This window comes from Giraffa tippelskirchi, chromosome 4 (genome assembly GCF_054371585.1).
Source record: "Giraffa tippelskirchi isolate mGirTip1 chromosome 4, T2T-mGirTip1v1.2.pri, whole genome shotgun sequence".
NCBI classification, from domain to species: Eukaryota; Metazoa; Chordata; class Mammalia; order Artiodactyla; family Giraffidae; genus Giraffa; species Giraffa tippelskirchi.
In genome coordinates, this window is record NC_137278.1 from 35,916,347 (window position 1) to 35,933,633 (window position 17,287).

The 17,287-nt window shown below is 44.3% G+C and overlaps 1 protein-coding gene across 3 annotated transcripts in view; it reads left to right on the forward strand.

Annotated features, from left to right (window-relative positions):
• Positions 1–13,883: 13,883 nt before the first annotated feature.
• The window catches only part of LCLAT1 (lysocardiolipin acyltransferase 1), a 187,639-nt gene continuing 184,235 nt past the window's right edge, over positions 13,884–17,287 (forward strand). For 2 of the 3 annotated variants that reach the window (XM_081484313.1, XM_081484315.1), the window contains exon 1: positions 13,884–13,995. The gene's annotated coding sequence lies outside the window, so the exon portion shown is untranslated. The other variant, XM_081484314.1, reaches the window with a different exon arrangement.

A 17,287-nucleotide genomic window follows, 5' to 3' on the forward strand; every position in this document is an offset into this window, starting at 1 on the left:
TCATGAGTTTGAGCAAACTCCAGGAGATAGTGAAAGACAGGGAAGCCTGGCATGCTGCAGTCCATGGGGTCACAAAGAGGCAGATATGACTTAGCAACTGAACAACAACAACAATAAATTGAGAATTTTGAGATGAGATTATCCTGGATTATTTGGGTGGGCCATAAATGTCATCACAAGTGTCCTTAAAAGAGGAAGACAGAGGTTTTCTTTTATGGAAAAGAAGGTGATGAGATATTGGAAGTAGAGATTGATGTGATGTTTATGAAGGTGAATGAAGGGGCATGAACTAAGACAGTCACTAGAAGCTGAAAAAGGTAAGGAAATGGATTCTTCCCTCGGAGCCTCCAGAGGGAAACATCATGGCCAGTAAAATTGATTTTGGTCTCCTGACCTCTAGTAAGAGAATGAATTTGTGTTATTTCAAGCCACTGAGTTTGTGGAAATGTGTTACAGCAGCAATAGGAAATGAATACACTGAGTCTTAGTTTTATATCTGTAAAGTGAGGACAATACATCTTTTCTGGGGTTATAGTAAAGTTAAATAATTTAACTCCATAAAGGTGGAATTCTAGTCCTACTTTGCCTCTTATTCCTTTTTCCTCAACTCTGAGAGCATGTGGTCTTTGATGTTAGCTTATCCTAACAGGTGGCCAGTATCAGCAAGGAAAGATTTGTTTGTTGTAGGCGCTATGGTAGGAAGACTAGGGGACATATGAGCTGACTGTGGAGAAAGAGAGTAAGACCTGACCAATCGGAGTCCAGGGGCAATAAATTCACAGAGTTGGTGCCTGAGTAGAGAAGGCAAATAGGTAGAAAACCGCCAAGGGAAGTAGGTTATGGGGAAGGGTTTCGTTTTTAAAGGTGGGTTTTGTTATTATTCAGGTCCGGTGAGACATCAGATCAGGGGGATTGCCATTGAGAAAATAGGTTGTTACAGTTCCCAAGAGGAGGGGCGGCTACGTGGGGAAGCACCTGATTCAGTCAGGAGGTGGAAGTGGTGAAAGAAAATGTGGGCAAAAGCCCTTATTGTGGTTTCCTTGGAAAGGAATGGGGGAGATAGGATAAGTGGTTTAGGATTGGTTGGTGTGAATAATTTCAGCAGGCTCTGGGGAATTTGGGCTGTCTCAACTAGTGTTCTTGCCTGGAGAATCCCAGGGACAGGGGAGCCTGGTGGGCTGCCGTCTATGGGGTCGCACAGAGTCAGACACGACTGAAGCGACTTAGCAGCAGCAGCAGCAGCAGCAGCAACTAGTCTGGTACCTAGCCTTGGGGGATTAGAGCAGGGAAAACTGCCTAGAGTTGGATGTAAGGGTGTGTGTGTGTGTGTGTGTACGTTTGTGTGTTGAGGCAGATTAGGGTAAGCGCTCAATGGTTGGTTTACATATAACAAGTATGTGGGTTCCCCACTCCTTGTGATCCTATGGACTGAAGCCCGCCAGGGTCCACTGTCCATGGGATTCTCCAGGCAAGAATATTTAAGTAGGTTGCCTTGTCCACCTCCAAAGGATCTTCCCAACTCAGGGATAGAACCCATGACTTCTGCAATTCCTGCATTGCAGGAGGATTCTTTACTGCTGAGCCACCACAGAAGCCCACCTAAAAAGCACTCCCAGGCTAGTTGTTTGCTATCTCTAGAAACGAGGCCTCAGATGCCAGTGCGTCAGGAATGCAGAAAATAAGAAAATATATTATATTAAGTACAGTTTTCTGGATGGACTTCCTAAGCAGATTATGTGGACATTAGGGGTACAAGTCAATGAAGGTCATAAACAGATGTTGAAAGAACTTGAATTGGGTCTTAAAGTTTATTACTATTTAGAAAAACAACAGACAACAGGTGACAGGCATTTCTTTTGGGAAGATAGCATAAGTAATTTCTCAGAGAATGACCCTGTGCTGAAAGTTTACCTACAGCACAGGATGTGACAGACCCTTGGCTGGTTGCTCAATTTCTATTCCCAACCCCACCTTTCTTTTGACACCTCCCCATACAAAGACAAGGATGCCAGATACTTGCATACTCTCCTTGTAGAGGTGGCCATGTGACTAAGTTCTGGCCAGTGAGACAATTGGGGACATTTGTTATGAAATTTCTGGGAAGGATATTTCTTCCAGGAGAAAAAGATTAAGCCTCACAAGGAGAACACCTTTTCCTCTGTTTACTGTTTCCTGCCCCTGGATATAACCGTGACACCTGGAGTTATGGCAACCATCTTGCGGCTATGAGGCAGCAAGCATGAAAATGTAAAGTCAACATACTTTACATTGGCAAAACAGAAAGATGGAAAGAACCTGGGTCTTTGGTGTCATCCTTGAGTTACAGAACCAATTAGGAGATTGCTTACCTCTGTAGTTCAAATTAAGTAACAATAAATGTCCTTGTGGCTTAAGCCATTGCAAATTGAGTTTGATGATACTTTTGGCTGAAAGCATTCTTTACAGATATAGAGAATTTGCTTTAAATAATAGAAAGATGAGCTTCCCTGGTGGTTCAGTTGGTAAAGAATCACCTGCAATACGGGAGACCTGGGTTCAGTTCCGGGGTTGGGAAGATCCCCTGGAGAAGGAAATGGCAACCCATTCCAGTATTCTTACCTGGGAAATTCTGTGGACAGAAGAAACTGAGGGGCTACAGTTCATGGGGTTACAAGAGTTGAATACAATTTAGTGACTAAACCACCCATCAGGAGAAAGGTCTATGTTGGATGAGTGGCTAGATTTGCTTTCTTGCATTTTAATTTTTTTAGCCTAAGTGAGATTCCAGTTCATCAATGTATCAGTTAGGGTTTTAGCAAGAAACAGAAGGAATGACTAGAGAGAGTTAAAGGGATTATTACAAAGGTGTAATCAGCGATGATGAAGCATCCTGGGGCTAGATACAATCAGTTAGACTGCCACACAGTGGGCCTTGCCCAAGGGGAAAGGAGGGAGTGAGGCCCAGAACTCCTGAAAGCTGAGCTGTAGGAGAGAAGTGAAAGTCATTCAGTCCTGTCTGACTTTGCAACCTCATGGACTGTATAGTCCATGGAATTCTCTAGGCCAGAATACTGGAGTGGGTAGCTTTTCCCTTCTCCAGGGGATCTTCCCAACCCAGGGATCGGACCCAGGTCTCCCACATTGCAGGTGGATTCTTTACCAGCTGAGCCACAATGGAAGCAAAGGAGAAGAGAGGTGGCCTTCAGTTCAGTTCAGTTCAGTTCAGTCGCTCAGTCACGTCTGACTCTTTGTCACCCCATAGACTGTAGCATGCCAGGCCTTAAGTGCTGTATGAAGCCACCTCCACCCTCTAATTCCACAGGGAGGGAGGGAGTCAAGAGAACAACACTCATCTCTTTCTTAAGTCCACCCTGCAGACTCCTTCCAGCCTCGCCTTGGCTTAACTCTGCCAGAGACAAAAGACCAGGGGGCCAGGAAATGCAAGCTGGATAAGTCCTCGGAATAAAATGTGGGAGTGGGGATAGGGGAAGCAGTTAGAGGAGCAAAAAGAGAATAATCAGAATTCATTTCCACCACTGGTCTGTGTTAATGTAAAATTGTCACTTCTAAGCTACTCCTTCTAGCACCAAGGCTCCTCCCAAACTACCAAAGACTTGGCTGCCTTCTCAGGAAATCAAAACCTTGCATTTCAAATACGTTTTGAATTCCAGAATATCACTGGGTAACACAGAGGATGCTAAGTTCTAGCCATAGGGAGACTGCGTGTAGAAGCTCTAAGCCTCCAGTTCAGTATCTGTGGCCTCTGCCAGCTCTGGGCTGCCTGTTCCCTCCACTCATTACCACTGAAGAGCCATCCCAGTGTTATTGGCTGCAGCTCACTTGGCTCTTTTCTGAGGTCTGTTATTGAGTGCATATTTTGCACCTTATTGCTCTCACGTTTTGAAGAGGAGGAAGCCATTACACAGGCATAGAGAGTACCCCAATAATAATAAAAGAGCAATAAGAAGGAGGAATTGGGATTCCCTGCTTGTCACAGGGCCTCTCTGAGCACTGCAGGGAGTGCCCTATTAAATCTGATTGTTAAGTCGATGGCTCATAAGGCTGAGAAATCCATCAGTTATGATACTCTGTTGCAGGAGTCAGGGAGGGTTCAGAAACCTCTGGGGAAAATGACCTTTCTGGGCAGCAGAGAAGGTTAACCCCATCTCTTAAGCTCATAGGCACCTCAAAGGGGTTTTTCACTTTTTCCTTCCTTAAATGAAAATGGTAACACATACATCTGGCTAAAATGCTGTCAGTATGAAAGGAAATATGATGATGTGTCAATGTACTGTGTCCAGTTTCTCTTCTCAGTGGCAACTACAGCAGTGGTTCTTGCAGAGCCTTCCCAGATATCCTGGCCATATTTGATCATAGACGTATTCTTTTTCTTTTGGCCCCTCCACATGGCTTGTGGGATCTTAGTTGCCCAACCATGGATGGAAACCACACTCCCTGCAGCGGTAGCGCTGTCTTAGCCTTTGGCGTGCCAGTAAAGCTCTGAAAAAACTGACATTTACTTAGTATTTATGTTGTGTCTAGAGTAGATGTTGTTGGTGCTGTACTCAGATGGGTCACTGGTCTCCCAGCTGCTATGACCACTGGCAGCTGATGGCTCACAGCTAACCCTGGACTCCAAGGATTCCTTGCAGCCAAAAAGGAGCTGCCTTACTCAGCTGGTTATGCACCCTACTCTCAGGCAGTCTGTAGTCAATAACTGACTGATACAGGAAAATAAGAGCCTGGACCCCTGTCTCAAAGTTGAATAACCCTGTGGTATAATTCACGCTCCAGAACTTCTGTTAGATCAGGCTGAAGCTAGTCTCCTGCTGAGACTAGATTCTCAATTTTTTCTCCTGCTTCTATTACTCCCCTGCTCTTGAGAGCAATACTTCAAAGAATAATCTGTACAAGGGTACTTGCTTTAGGTCCTGCTTCTGGGAAGTCTTCTTAAGAGAGCTGGTTCTAGAAAACAGACTCTAAAGATGGAATTCTGAAGATAAATCATTTGATGGCAGGGTGGTGATGAGGATACATCAGTCACTGGTTATAGGTGGAATATTGCTTGTTTCTGATGTGCTATGGTGTGGCACATTGCTTCTGGTGAGCCAGGAAAGGATGCAGGTGGAAAAGGATGCACTGGCTGGTGCAAAGACCCTGGGGTTTTGGCTGGTGCAAAGACCCTGGGGTTTGAGAGATATGGAGCAAATTAGTATCTGCAAGGACTGTGGAAATGGGTGACTATTGCTAAGCAAGCAATGTGTATGAGTCCGAAGGCTTTTTAAAAAAATTTTATTTATTTGGCTGTGTGGCATGCAGGATCCTAGTTTCCTAACCAAGGATCAAACCCATATTCTGTCCATTGGAAGCATGGGATTTTAACCACTGGATAACCAGGGAAAGTCCCCCCAAAGGCTTCTTATAGAAGCATTTAAAGAGATTCTCACCATCTACAGCCAGAGGACAGCCCGAGCTGAAGATCAGACATAGGGCTTAGCTGTAAGAGTGACAGAAGTTCAGAGAAGGCTGTCTTCTCTGCTTGGTAAATCACCAGTGTCAAGGTCACCACTTTGATAGGAAACAAGTAGAACCCTGAGAAGACAAGAGATAACTGCTGGCCAAGCTGTAAAGACAAGGGAGCCCTGGTGCACTGCTGTGGGAATGTAAACTGATGCAGCTGTTATGGAAAACAGTATGGGGATTCCTCAAAAGATTGAGAATAGAATTACTACATGATCCAACAACCCACTTCTGGTTATATATCCAAAGGAAATGAAACCACTATCTCAAAGATATATCTATACCCCCATGTTCATTGCAGCATTATTTATAATAGCAAAGACATGGAAACAACCTAAGGGTCCACCAACAGGTGAATGGATAAAGAAACTGTTATATATATATATATATATATATATATATATATATATAATACATATGTTTTATATACACACACACATAAAAAATATTATGCAGCCATAAAAAGAAGGGGATTCTGCCATTTGCAACAACATAAAAGAAGGCATTATGCTAAGTAAAAAAAAGTAAGACAGAGAAAGACAAATACTGTACGATTTCACTTATATGTGAAATCTAAAAATAACTGAACTCATAAAAACAGAGAGTAGATTGGCGACTGCCAGAGATCGGGGGAGGAGTGTGCAGTGGGGAGAAGAGGTGAAGGTGGTAAAAGGGTATAAACTTCCAGTTATAAGATAAATAAGTTCTGGGGGTCTAATATACAGCCTGGTGACTATCGTTCACAATACTGTAGTGTATACTTGAAAGTTGCTAAGAGAGTAGATTTTTAAAGAGTTCTTACCACACACACAAGATAACTATGTGAGGTGACAGATGGGCCAATTATTTCTTGTGGTCATCATTTCAGCAATATATGTGTATGGCAAATCATCACATTGTACACCTTAAATTTACATAGTGTTATATGTCAATTATATCTGAATAAAGCAAGAAAAAACCCTTGAAATTTGGGGATGGGATATCTGAGTAGATGTACTTGAGAGTCCTAAAACTTCAGATTCTCTAAATTGTCTGGGCCTGCAGAAGTGGGTCTCTCTGCTTTGTTGGAAGAAAGAGGCAACCCTTACTTAAAATGGGTCAGATCTCACCTTGGCCTCACCAGGTGAGTTCTGGGGCTATCAGAAAGAGAAGGATTCTGTGCCACAAGGGCTGTAGGTCCTGACCCACCAGATTACATTCTGCCTACATGTAGAACCTGAGATGTTGGATTAAGGGGATAGAGAACATAAAGCTAGTTTAGAAGAATTTGCCAATGAGGCCTATTCCCATGACATAGTATTTAAAAACATGGTAGGAGCTCTAGGACTCAGTTCTAATATACTGCTGGCATGGTACTTGGAAGTTGGGAAAAGCAATGACCACATTAAATAAAGCAGAGTTGCCGGAACAGTCATAGCAGAATATGGATGTGGAAATCAAAAAACTCCAAGAAGCAAGCATCCTAAAATGCATCAACCAAACAAGACCAGAAACTCTCTTTTAGCTGACTCTCTTCTGGTTGACTCTCTTCTTCAGGAGGGCCTGGACAACTGTCCAGGTGATAGCAAATGCTCTGGAAACAGGACCAGCATCATTGAGATGCTCAGTTGTGTTTGTCTTCTGCAGATCAGGGCTCATGCTTTTATAGAATAAGATCTGGTAGCAGTGGAGAGGACAGGATCCTAGAATAGTAGAGACAACTAAGAGAAGCAGTGGTGACCTGATTACCATAATAGATAGTAAGGATCAACCTGACCAATGGCAATGTCTAGTAGAACACAGTATTTCCAGGGACAAGATAGATGGGCAGACAGAAAGGATACTGATTAACACACAATCAGTTCAGTTCAGTTCAATCGTTTAGTCGTGTCTGACTCTTTGTGACCCCATGGACTGCAGCACGCCAGGCCTCCCTGTCCATCACCAACTCCCGGAGTTTACTCAAACTCATGTCCATCAAGTCGGTGATGCCATCCAACCATCTCACCCTCTGTTGTCCCCTTCTCCTCCTGCCTTCAATCTTTCCCAGAATCAGGGTCTTTTCAAATGAGTCAGTTCTTTGCATCAGGTGGCCAAAGTATTGGAGTTTCAGCTTCAGCGTCAGTCCTTCCAATGAATATTCAGGACTGATTTCCTTTAGAATAGACTGGTAACACACAATAAGAAGAGATTAATAGTAGAAGGCTGGGGTCAACATTACTCCAATGAAAAGTTATAATAACTTGCCTGATTTAAAGACCTGAGTCTGTACTCAAACCTAGAATGCATGAATCAAAGGAAAGGCTACGTGTCTATGAGAAAGAACCTGGAACACCAGGGCAAGTGTGTACAGATTTTTTTTCAGTTCTTCTCCAAAGTGATTTATGGTTATTTCCTTGGATGGGAAAGAGGACTAATCTAATATTTTGAGGGATTTTGGATACAGGGTCTAAGTTGATGAGGATACCCAGGAGTCCAAAGCACCATCAAGCCCTCCTGTTAGAGGAGGGGCATATTGGAATCAGATAATAAACGGAGACCTCACCCAGGTCTGTCTCAGAGTGGGCTCACTGGCTCCTTTTATCAAACTGGTGGTCATTTCCTTGATTCCCAAATGTATGATTGGAATGGATGCAGTTAGTAGTTGCCAGAATCCTCACACTGGTCCTTAGACCAATAGTCTGTAGAGTGAGAGCTATTGTAGTAGGAAAAGCCAAGTAAAGCCCCTGGAACTGTGTTACCTCTGCCCTAACCAAGTAGTAAACCACAACAACATTCAGAGGAAGAAAAAATTCACGTGGGCAAGAACACAATTCTACTTTTATAGTCTTGCTCCAGGGCTATGTTTATTTTCCTGTTTTCTGTCATAATACATTCCAAAGGGACCCAGGCCATCTGGCCATTCCACAGAACATCACATTAGTCTATCATAGTGAAATATCACGTTGCTTGGGCCTGACAAGCAAGAAATGCAAGTAATCTGGATGTCTTGATGAGACACGTGCTTTCCAGAGGGTAAATAAAACCCATAAAAATTCAGAAGCCTGCTACAGTGATGAAAATTTTAAATGGCAATTATTACTTTTAACATTTTGATATAATTTTAGATCGATAGGAGAGATGCAAGAAGAATACAGATTTCTGCAAGCATTTTACCCAGCTTGCCTTTATATTAACATCTAATATAAGCATAGAACATATATCAAAACTAAGAAAATAACCTTGTTGCTGGGCTGTACTTCAGTCATTTCTCATTTTTTGCGATCCTATGGACTGTAGCCCACCAAGATCCTCTGTCCATGAAATTCTCCTGGCAAGAATACTGGAGTGGATTGCCATGCCTTCCAGGGGATCTTTCTGACCCAGGGATCAAACCCGCATCTCCTATATCTCCTGCATTGGCAGGTGGGTTCTTTACCACTAGCACCGCTGGGGGAAGCCCAATCTTGGTACAATACTATTCTCTAGAGCACAGACTTTATGTGGATGGTGAAGAGGTCCAATGGTCAAAGGCATGCCAGAAATTTTTCTCCACAGTAAAAGACAACTTACCTTCTACCGCTAAGAAAGAGGGCTTGGTAGATCTCTTCAGGTTAAGGTGGAAGGTTTCTAGTTTTAAGAAGGGTTCAGATCCATAAAGGACTCAGTAGCAGGCCCAGCCTCATTACAAGCAGTCCTGTGATTTGTGCTCTATCACTTGACACATCTCATGATACTAGAAGTATCTGTGGTAGAGAAAAGGCCAACTGGAGTCTCTGCTGCTGCTAAATCACTTCAGTCGTGTCTGACTCTGTGCGACCCCATAGATGGCAGCCCACTGTCTATGGCTCCCCCGTCCCTGGGATTCTCCAGGCAAGAACACTGGAGTGGGTTGCCATTTCCTTCTCCAATGTATGAAAGTGAAAAGGGAAAGTGAAGTCGCTCAGTCGTTTCCAACTCTTAGCGACCCCATGGTCTGCAGCCTACCAGGCTCCTCCGTCCGTGGGATTTTCCAGGCAAGAGTACTGGAGTGGGGTGCCATTGCCTTCTCCAACTGGAGTCTCTAACAAGACCCAAAAGAAGAGACACAGCGCAGCCCATTACAGTTCTGGAGAATGGCCAAATCAACTGAGGGAGAGAAACACACACATTTGAAAAGCATCTACCCTGGTGGTCCAATGATTAGACTTGGTGCTGGATGGGCTGGGACTGGGGGGTGGGGGAGGGCAGATGCCTGTCCAAAGGCCTACTCCCCGCTCTGACAATTCGGGGGTAACAGTTTTATAGACAGGGAATTCCCTGGTAGCTCGGTGGGTAAAGAATCTGCCTGCAGTGCAGGAGCCTCGGGTTCAATCCCTGGGTCAGGAAGATCCCCTGGAGTAGAAAATGGCAACCCACTCCAGTATTCTTGTCTGGAAAACCCTCAAGACAGAGGAGCCTGGCGGGCTACAGCCCATGGGGTCGCAAGAGTTGGACATGACTTAGCGACTAAACCACCACCAGTTTTATAGACCTATATACGGGGGGTGGGGGTGGGGGTATATATGCAGAAACAGCACAGTCAGCTCTGACAGTCATTTGAACTTGATCACTGGTGGTCTGACCAGCATCATCTTGATTAAGTACAATTAATCTTTAGCTCCAGGGTTGGTTTGTTCCCATTTCCTTGAGGCCAGTTCTAGAATTGTGGCAGCTTATGTCATACTGCTGATGGTGATTGCAGCCATGAAATTAAAAGACGCTTACTCCTTGGAAGGAAGGTTATGGCCAACCTAGATAGCATATTTAAAAGCAGAGACATTACTTTGCCAACAAAAGTACGTCTAGTCAAGGCTATGGTTTTTCCAGTGGTCATGTATGGATGTGAGAGTTGGACGGTGAAGAAAGCTGAGCGCCGAAGAATTGATGCTTTTGAACTGTGGTGTTGGAGAAAACTCTTGAGAGTCCCTTGGACTGCAAGGAGATCCAATCAATCCATCCTAAAAGAGATCAATCCTGGGTGTTCATTGGAAGGTCTGATGTTGAAGCTGAAACTCCAATACTTTGGGCACCTCATGCGAAGGGTTGACTCATTGGAGAAGACCCTAATGCTAGGTAGGATTGGGGGTGGGAGGAGAAGGGGACGACAGAGGATGAGATGGTTGGATGGCATCACCGACTTGATGGACATGGGTTTGGGTGGACTCCGGGAGTTGGTGACGGACAGAGAGGCCTGGCGTGCTGCGATTCATGGGGTCGCAAAGAGTCGGACACGACTGAGCGACTGAACTGAACTGAACTGAACTATGTCATGGCTACAGTCTGGTCATCATGTAATTAACTTCTTCCACCAGGTAGGGGTTTCAGTATCTATAAAACAGCTCATAGGATATGGCTCAGAATATTATCTATAGCCCTTAAGAAGGAAATAAACATCCTTGACTTTGCATAATGACTAAACTATTACTATTTGGTCTTCTTTGGTTGTTTTTCGTTGTTTCTGCATTTTCCTCACTTCTCTGATTAAACTTATTATTTGGCTAAAGCTTTTCCACAGACAAAAGGCAGGTAAAAGTTATGGTGGGGAAGGACCACAGAGTCCTGCTCCATTCCAAAGGGGGATAGGAGGGTCTTTTGGTATTTATAACAAGCCTGTCTGAGCCTGTGTTTAAGCTAATGAATTGACTCTGGGAGGAGGGAAGCTGGTTGCCAGAGGAACAAACCCTGAGATTAGAGGCTTGAAACTTTCAACTCCACCCTTCAACCTCCAGGGACGGGGTTGAGTTAATCATTAGCGGTCAGTGATTTCATTAATTATGCCAAGATTGAAGGCAGGAGGAGAAGGGGATGACAGAAGATAAGATGGTTGGATGACATCACCGACTCAATGGATATGAATTTGAATAAACTCTGGGAGTTGGTGATGGACAGGGAGGCCTGGCGTGCTGCAGTCCATGGGGTTGCAAAGAGTCGGACACGACTGAGTGACTGAACTGAACTGAGTGAAATCTCCATAAAAAACACTGACAACAGAGTTTCTGAGAGCTTCCTGGTTCGTGTGAACAGTGGGTTGCTGGGAGGGTGATACATCCAGAGGGGGAATGAAAGCTGAGTCCCCTCTCCACAACCCAGACCTTGCCCTATGCATCTCTTCCATTTGACTGTTCCTGAGTTGTATCCTTTAGAATAAGCCAGTAGACAGAAGCAAAGCATTCTTCTGAGTTCTGTGATCTGTTTTAGCAAACTGGACTCTGAGCAGGCTATTGTGGGATGCCCTGATTTACAGCCAGTTTGTCAGAAATACCCAAGGTCTAGACTTCCCACTGGCATCTGAAGTAGGGAGCAGAGTTGCAGAACTGAGCCCTGAACCTCTGGGGTCTGCACTACTTTGGAGTAGTGAGTGTCAAAACTGAATTACCTTGCAGGACACTCAGGGAGTGTCCACAGAGCATTGGAGCTTGGTGTGGAAAAGCCACACATGTGGTAAACAAGAGCTAATGCCATTAGGCTCCACAGTTTTGACCCTTTCCTTCAGGTTCTACTGTTCCATTCCTCCAAAACTCCTAAGGCTAGGGGAGTGAAATAGAGAAGAAACCAGGATGATTCATCAAGTCAGTTAACCTTCATTCAACATCCACTATATTCAAATGTGTAGTTTTCTTCATGAGTTGGCACTGTTTATTCTAGGAGTTACAGAGATGCAAAGATAAACTACTATATAATCCCTTCTTTCAAAAATCCATCTCCAAGGCTTTCAGGATTTTCCCCCTGGCTTCTGATAACAACAAACTTGTAGGGGTGAGAGGAGGAGGTAAGACTTTAGATAACTTTTTTTCCTAGCAATCTTATATTATTAAAGATTAAAAAAAAATGAGGCTTAAGGTCACAGGGGTAATTGACAGAGCTGGCTTTTGTATTGGTGTTTCCCTCTGTTGTTTAATCTTCATTTTCTAACACAGTTTCCGCATTTGAAATATTTCAGTATTTCAGAATAAAACTGGAGAGTTTGTGAAGCTGATTTTAGAAAAAGAACATGGAATCTTTTGATTCACAGAGTTTGGAGTATAGTTTTTTGTTTGTTTGGTGTACCCTGTGGCTTGTGGGATCTTAGTTCTCTGACCAGGGATCAACCCAGGCCTCAGCAGTGAGAGCACAAAGTCCTGACCACTGGTCCACCAGGGAACTCCAATGGAGTATAATTTAGCTATATTGAAGCTATGCATCTCAAACCTAGATGTTCATTATTGTTACACTAGACATTTTGTGAGGACAAGAATTCTGTATTTTGAAAAAAAATTTCTTTCCCCTCTGTACCCTGATGAATAAATGAACAAAACACATAAAACATAGGTAAAGAGGCTAAGTGTGTGATGTGTAGCTAAATTCATTCTTTTTAGGATTTTAAATCAGTGAATCTTTGTTGAAAACTAGCAGGAGGAAGGCACTGTGCAGGAAATGAAAAAAGGCTTAACTCCAGTCCTCACCATCATGGAGCTTTAGAGTTTAGTAGGTTAAGGAACAGATGTCCCAGGACAGAAAGTGGCAGTGAAAGCCTTTTGTGAGGGTTATGAGGAAAGCCCTGTGGATGCCCAAAGGAGGTAGTTTCCCTCTGACTGGGAAAACTTCATGCTAGGAAGAGCTTGGTGCCGCGCCTCAGGAACCTGAATTCAGAACTGGTTCTATTACTGATCTGCCTCTGTAGGTTAGGCTTTGTGGACAAAGAATATCACCAGCCATATCAGTAAAGACAGTAGGTTGTGGCCATCAGCCACTCCCCCCATCCCCGCACCCCCTAGATAGATAAGGTGCCTGTCGGAGGAACTATTTCAGTGAGCCCAGACTCTTGCATCTTCCCATAGGTAGAAAAGTGCTAACTTCATTAATTTAAGCTGTCTGGCTTTTAATTAACAGTAATCTTTTAATATTCCGACTACCTAGTTTTTGTTGCAAAAGTTCCTAAATATCCTGGCTCCTCCCTTATCTCTTCTGAACAGCTCCTCAGAGCGATATGAGAGGCTGCCTCCTGGGCTTAAGTCCTCAGTATGTTCCTACAGGAAAACTCAGTTCTCAATTTTTAGGTCATACATTTTTCCACAGTACACAGTTTATAAATTAAGCTCCCCAGATTTCTATTGTCACTCTGAAACTCTAGGGGTTGGAGGGACAATGACCTTCAGATTCCCTATTTCTTATTGCTACTCGCCCCTGCATCCCCTCGCTCTCTTTGTCCCTCTTCTCCTGGAGGCCAAATAGAGAAATGAAGGTGGTCCCTTTAAGGGAGCCCTCAGTGTCTGGCTCCAGGGAGCCCCCGGCCGGGAGCAGGGGCGGGGCTCCGGGGACCCGGGCTTCCCACGCAGCCGGGGACGCCGCTGCGTCATGGCACTCACAGCCAATCAGGATGAAGCCTGCCTGGACGCATTACTAGGGCGACGGGCCCGACGCCTCCTGCTTAGGGATGAATTAGCGGCGGGTTCTGCACCCAGGTTGTGACCCCCACGGATTCTGCAGCTTACCCACGCGCTCTCCACTGCGTCGCGCGTAGTCCTCTGCTGGCAACAGGTGAGAAGTTGGAGCCGTCAGGTGGGGGTTCCGGCGCCGGGAAAATGGCGGCGGCGGCCGGGGGATCCCCGGTTGGCGGAGCGGGAGCAGTCCCGTGGGCTCTTCCCTGGACCGCGGGCCTCCCCGGGATGCGGCCCCTTGTAACGGTCACTTGACGGGGAATTGGGGTCCGGATGCGGGTGGCGGTGCCACCGGCTCAGGTGAGAGGAGGCGTGGGGAAGCGATTCCCGGAGGCTAGCGGAGGCGTCGGGGGCCACGGAGCCGCTCGGCCGGCTCGATGGGCCGCTTTGCTCGGTGTTTACAGAAAAAGCAGGAACATGTCCCTGCTACAGACCTGGGCGGGTCCAGGAGCTGCACCGCTGCGAACACAGTCCAGCCTGTCACTGTTAAATCGGATGTGCAAAAGGTCCCAAGTGGCCGCCACGTGCGAGGCTTATATGTGAACTGGAGAGGGCAGGGGCTGGAACTGGTTTATCTGTATATTCCAGGCGCCTGCTTGTAGGTGACAGAGGGGCAGTGCCACGAAAGGAAGGGTAGGCCCCAACGAGGGGCTGATGTCAAGTCCAATCGTTAAGGCGAGTGTCAGAGTTTCTGCTTCTCCATTGGAAGAGAAGAAGTAAAAAGTTTGGGCGCTTAGGTGTTGGGGAGACATTCTTCCTCCTTGTACTTTCTCGGTTCGGGTGGGTTCCCCTGGGGCATTGCCCCTGCCTTCGAAGTTCTTTAGCTCTATTCCACGTGCACGTGGCTGCATGTACAATTGAGGATTTGTTGCCAAAATCTTGGCTCTCTGTGCACCAAAGCCAAACAGAAATAGACAGAGTTATGGAGGAGAAAGGAAGAGTGGCTTTATTACTTTGCCAGGAGGCAAAGCAGGAGCACAGTAGGCTAGCAGGAGAGGTTATGTAGTCATACAGCAGTATGTGATAAGGATGAAGCCAGTAACAGTCTTGCTAACAAGATGAGGGTGTGTACAGGGTCTCAGCAGGTCAATCTCCTAATCATGACGAGCCTCTCTGTTCCCTTTAATTTTTGCCTCAGGTGGTTTCCCTTGGTGTTCCTCCTACCCTTTGGAACTCAGAGAAGGTCATGGGAGGCCGGAATCATGGGAAAGAGCTTTAGGCAAAGGAGGAGGCAGTGTCAAATTGGGCTGAGAGGGCATGAGTGCCCAGTAGTCAGGCCAGAGTTTTGCAAAAGTTGGTGAGAAAGAAGCCAGGAAAGGTCAGGGCCAGATTATGAATTCTCAGCTGAGAGAATGATTTTATCCTGTGGGCAGTGGGACCTATAGAAGGATGAGTAACATGACCAACTTTATACTCTGTAAAGTATCATCACTTTGGTGATGGCAGGGTCAAAGACAAAATGTAAGGAAGAAACCAGTTAAGGGCAGGTAAGAGGGAGTGAGGCAGGGCATTAATTGTGACAGCGAAGTTCAGAGTCCACCACACACGTTTTGAAGGCTGAATGGAAGATGGCTGGGTGTGAAGAATAGTGGGGTGGGGAGGGGAGCACCTACTGAGCGAGTGAAGGTTAAGACTAAGGTGTTATATTTGGGGTGTTTTTGGTAACCATATGATTAGAGATTGGAAATACTGTTAAAAAATTTAAGGAAAAAGATGGAGCAAGGAGTTCTTTGTTACTGGGTTTTGGGAAACCTGTAAACCCTCCGAGGTGCTGGGTTACATAAAGTGTAACTGAACCAGGTTTAACAGAAGCCTCTAGGCTTCTGATTTCTGAGACTACAGAACTTTCAATTATATCCTTGAAGACAGTAGGGTCTAGTGTAAAGTGACCTGTTGAAGGAAAGCCGCTCTAAGGGAATGGGAAGAAGGTATGGTTGGAGTAAAATATTAGAATAACAAGTGTTAGAAGGTGTTCCCCCCTTTTTTTAACATTATGTTTTAATATATTTGTATAGAAGTCATATTACGAATGTAGTCACAAATGAATTCTCTAGTTGTAAAACTGACCGCTGCTCAAACTTCCATAATACTACGAGTTGTCTTATCACCAACAATATAACATGAATGCATTTGAAATCAACCACATGGTGAAATTGTAAACCTTGCAAAGATGCAGGAATTCATGAATTCAGAGCAAGGCCAAGAACTGTTCAAACTATAAGCAGAAATCAAAGGACTACTGAGTAGAGTAGATATAAATTTCTTGAAAAAGACTTAAGGCAATGACTGTAACAATGATTGACAAATTTGACTTCAGACTTCGTTAAAATTGAGAATTTTTCTCCATCTAAAGATAACATTAAGAGAATGAAGGGCAGAATACAGATTGGAAGAAGAAAATGGCAATTCGTCTGGGAGATGTATGTGTATTATGTAAACTTAATAAGAAAAAGATAGTTTTATTTTAAAATGTACAAAAGTTTTGAATAGGCACTTGGTAAAAGAGAATCTCTGTATGGCCAGTATGCATATAGAGAAGTGTTCAACATCAATCAATGGAGAAATGCAAATTAATTAATACAATAATGAAAAAACAACAGTGAGATACTACTGTCTGCCTTCTGGAATGGCTAAAATGAAAGATTGTCAGTGCTTTTCCTGGTAAGGATGTGGAGCCACAGGATCTCTTAAATGTTTTGGTAGGAATGCAAAATGGTACAGTCATCTTGGAAAACTGGCTGTATCTAATCCTACCCATGACCCATCATTTTCATTCTTAAGTATATACCCACGGGAAATAGATGTATATTCTACCCCTCCCCCCAAAAGTGAAAGGATGTTCAAAACACCTTTATTCATGATAACCAAAAAGTAGATGAAACCCAACTGGACATTGGCAGTAGAATGGATGAATAAGTTGTGGTTTATTTATATAATGAAAAATTACAGAAACAATAAAAGAGAAGGAACTACTGCTGATGTACACATCAACATTGATGTATCTCATGGACTTAATGAGCCAAATAATTCATTGAATGCTATGTGACTCCGTTCAAATGAAGCTCAAAAACAGGTAACAACTGTTTCCAGGCCAGAATAGTGGTTCCTCCAAGGGGTGGTGTTGGTAATGACTAGAAGGGGCATGAGGGAACCTTCTAGGATGTTGGAAATATTCTGTATCCTGAGATGGCATGGGTGCATGTATATGAAAAATTCAAGTTGTATACCTAAGATTTGTACAGTTTCTCTTATACTTTAATTTAATAAGAGGTGCTAGTGAGAATTTGGCAGTATTAGACCAGTTAACTTTTGATGAGGAAAACCAGCAGGAATGACAATGAGAAAGGTGCTTTAAAGGAATATAAAAGGAGTATGAGAGGCTCCAGGGAAAT